Source organism: Podarcis gaigeae (genome assembly GCF_964106915.1).
Source record: "Podarcis gaigeae genome assembly, chromosome: 15".
In the NCBI taxonomy this organism is placed as follows: Eukaryota; Metazoa; Chordata; class Lepidosauria; order Squamata; family Lacertidae; genus Podarcis; species Podarcis gaigeae.
In genome coordinates, this window is record NC_139692.1 from 1871379 (window position 1) to 1875644 (window position 4266).

The window sequence follows — 4266 nt, forward strand, 5'->3', positions numbered from 1 at the left end:
GAGATGCAAAAGCTGCTCATCAGAAAGAGAATTGGGGAACCATGTCATTCCCTACCCCTCATTTAGACAAATGTTTTCCTAAACTTCTGTTCCCTGTGATACACACTTCTCACCACTGAAATAGAATTCCTCTGAAAGAGGAAAAGGTTTGGTTTTCAGAGTGTAATGTGTATCCTCTCTCTCTCTCTCTCTCTCTCTCTCTCTCTCTCTCTCTCTCTCTCACACACACCACACACACACACACACATACCTACCTACCTACCTACCAACTACCTACCTGGTAGAACGGGGCGCTTGGTTTCTGTGTGAGTCACAGTTGTTAACTGAAAGACAAGTCCAGAATACAGTGGTACTCGGGTTACATACGCTTCAGGTTACAGACTCCGCTAACCCAGAAATAGTACCTTGGTTAAGAACTTTGCTTCAGGATGAGAACAGAAATCTCGCGGGCGGCAGCAGAAGGCCCCATTAGCTAAAGTGGTGCTTCAGGTTAAGAACAGTTGAGGTACCAACTGTACTAAATTCTACAGAGACAAAACAGTATCCCCTGCGAGTTATATACTTTAGGATCACAGAATTCTTCAGTTCATTTAAAATTGAAATTTTCTCTTGGCATGTACCTTGGAAATTATGCTCTAGAAGATCTAGTAGCCCCAGAAAAGTTGACCAGACCTAAAAGAGTTGAGATTTTGGCGTTCTCGGCTCAGAAATCAAATGAGGTCTAACCATTCTCTTTGGTCATTTACTGCTGGGTTGTTGTTTTTTAGCTTTTATCATTTTTAACAAATTGGTACAGGCAAAACTTTTTTTTTAATTGAGAGAATATTTAACCAAGTTTAAATCTAAAATGAGGCTCCTCCTTCCTATTTACCATATATATACTTGTGTATAAGCCAACCTTTTCAGCACATTTTTTATGCTGAAAAAGCCCCCTCAGCTTATACTTGAGTGAGGGTCCCTTTTGGGCTGCTCCTTCCGCCTCCTCCGCCTTTGTCGCTATGGATGGTGGCGAAGGAGGAACGAGCAGCCCTTTTGGGCTGCTTGTTCTTCCTCTGCTGCCACCAGCCTCTGCCTCTCAGCAGCACCCTAGGTAGACAGGGGGACGGGAGGGGCTGAGGGGGAGAGAAGTTCTTCTGCTGTGTGTGCATGCACGTGCGCACATGCACTCTGGCCCACCAAGAGGTTCGTGGTGTGGTGAACTGGCTTATACTTGAGTCAATAAGTTTTCCCAGTTTTTTGTGGTAAAATTAGTTGCCACAGCTTATATTTTGGTTGGCTTATACTTGAGTATATACGGTATATAAATTTCCCTACCCAGCACATAATGTGCTGTGTTGACTTTGTTGTTCAGTAATAAGGGAAAAGGTAAATTGGCAGAGAATATGCCATTAGCCATAATGAGTGTTGAACATTGGTAATGCTAGAATTCATTCACTTTCATAAGTGCTGGCTGATCTTGTCAGTCTGTTGTATGTGCAGGTTTGAAGAGATCCATGCATGAGAGGCTCAAGGCGGAGTGGTGAGGTCAAGGTCTTGTCTTGTCTCGAGATTCTCTACCTCCTCATGATAAAGTAGGAATGGAGGCTCTGCTGTCCCTCCACAGCTCTTGGGCTTGGGTCCTGCTTGCAGGTTTCCCACAGGCATCTGGCTGGCTGCTGTGAGAACAAGATGCTGGGATAGAGAGGCCATAGGTCTGAACCAGCAGGAGGAGGAGAATAATAATAATAATAATAATAATAATAATAATAATGTGGTACCTCTGTTTACGTACTTAATACATTCTGGAGGTCCATTCTTAACCTGAAACTGTTCTTAACCTGAAGCACCACTTTAGCTAATGGGGCCTCCTGCTGCCGCCGCGCTGCCGGAGCACGATTTTTGTTTTCATCCTGAAGCAAAGTTCTCAACCCGAGGTACTATTTCTGGGTTAGAGGAGTCTGTAACCTGAAGCGTATGTAACCCAAGGTAGCACTGTAATAATAATAATAATAAATTTATACCCTGCCCTTCCCGGCCAAAGCCGGGCTCAGGGTGGCTACCACCAGTAAGATTACAATGGAAACATAATTGGGGGGGGACAAACAAACAAAAACAACCCAGTTTAAAATACAGGTTAATATGCAATTTAAAATGCAGCCTCATTTTAAAAGTCACCCATAAATCAAAACCGTAAGGGGAGGGAAGACATAAGGGTCAGACTGAGTCCAAACCAAAGGCCAGGCGGAACAGCTCTGTCTTGCAGGCTCTGTGGAAAGATGTCATAGAATCATAGAATCATAGAGTTGGAAGAGACCACAAGGGCCATTGAGTCCAACCCCCTGCCAAGCAGGAAACACAATCGGAGCACTCCTCACATATGGTTGTCAAGCCTCTGCTTAAAGACCTCCAAAGAAGGAGACTCCACCACACTCCTTGGCAGCAAATTCCATTGTCGAACAGCTCTTACTGTCAGGAAGTTCTTCCTAATGTTTAGGTGGAATCTTCTTTCTTGTAGTTTGGATCCATTGCTCCGTGTCCGCTTCTCTGGAGCAGCAGAAAACAACCTTTCTCCCTCCTCTATGTGACATCCTTTTATATATTTGAACATGGCTATCATATCACACCTTAACCTCCTCTTCTCCAGGCTAAACATGCCCAGCTCCCTTAGCCGTTCCTCATAAGGCATCGTTTCCAGGCCTTAGACCATTTTGGTTGCCCTCCTCTGGACACGTTCCAGTTTGTCAGTGTCCTTCTTGAACTGTGGTGCCCAGAACTGGACACAGTACTCCAGGTGAGGTCTGACCAGAGCAGAATACAGTGGCACTATTACTTCCCTTGATCTAGATGCTATACTCCTATTGATGCAGCCCAGAATTGCATTGGCGTTTTTAGCTGCTGTGTCACACTGTTGGCTCATGTCAAGTTTGTTGTCAACCAAGACTCCTAGATCCTTTTCACATGTACTGCTCTCAAGCCAGGTGTCACCCATCTTGTATTTGTGCCTCTCATTTTTTTCTCAAGTCCCGCAGGGCCCTAGTCTCTTGTGACAGAGCGTTCCACCAAGTCGGGGCCAGTACCGAAAAGGCCCTGGTCCTAGTTGAAACAAATCTAATCTGCTTGAGGCTCGGTACCTCCAAAGTGGTGTTATTTGTGGTGTTATTAAGGTCCTCTGTGGGGCGTACCAGGAGAAGCGGTCCCGTAGGTGCGAGGGTCCTAGGCTGCATAGGGCTTTAAAGGTGAAAACCAGCACCTTGAACCTGATCCTGTACTCCACCGGGAGCCAGCGCAGTTGGTAAAGCACCGGATGAGTGTGATCCTGTGGCAAGGACCCCGTAAGGAGCCTCACCGTGGCATTCTGCACTCACTGGAGTTTCTGGGTCAGCTTCAAGGGCAGCCCTGCGTAGAGTGAGTTACAATAATCAAGCCTGGAGATGTCTGTCTCATGGATCACTGTGGCCAGATCAGGGCGAGAATGGTAAGGGACCAACTGCTTAATACGGCGGAGTTGGAAAAATGCCACCTTTGCTGTGGCTGCAACCTGCACCTCCATGGAAAGGGAGGCGTTAAAGGTTACACCCAAACTCTTGACAGAAGGATGCTTCTTTTATTTACCAAAACAGACAGTATTGAGCTAATGGTCTGACTTAGTAAATTCCTCAGTTGTTTCTCTGGTTTTCTCTATCCAGGGCCATTATATCCAGGGTTGTGGGTGTACCTGGCAATGGCCTCAAAGGTACTTTGTGTCCTTGCTGGAATCTTAGATGTTGCAGCAGTTGATCGCGTGTGGCCAAGCCTCACAGCCAGTGTTGCCCTGCTCTTGCGGCATTTTAAGAGGAACTGAGGAAGCTTCCTTCCACCAGGTCAGACTACTTGTCCATCCAGCCCTGGCAGTGACTCTCCAAGATGCCAGAGAGCAGTTGATGGGAAAGACAGTGTTACAACCACGGCTTTTTTCAGCCAGAACTCAACAGAACTCAGTTCCAGCACCTCTCAGGTGGGTGCCATTTCCATTATAGTGGTACCTCGAGTTACAGACGCTTCAGATTACAGACTCCGCTAACCCAGAAATATTACCTCGGGTTAAGAACTTTGCTTCAGGATGAGAACAGAAATTGTGCTCCGGCGGCATCCTTCAGGTTAAGAACAGTTTCAGGTTAAGAACAGACCTCCAGAACGAATTAAGTTCTTAACCTGAGGTACTGCTGTATAAGAGAAAATGTGAAAGGTAAAGGACCCCTGGATGGTTAAGTCCAGTCAAAGGCGACTATGGGGTTGTGGCGATTATCT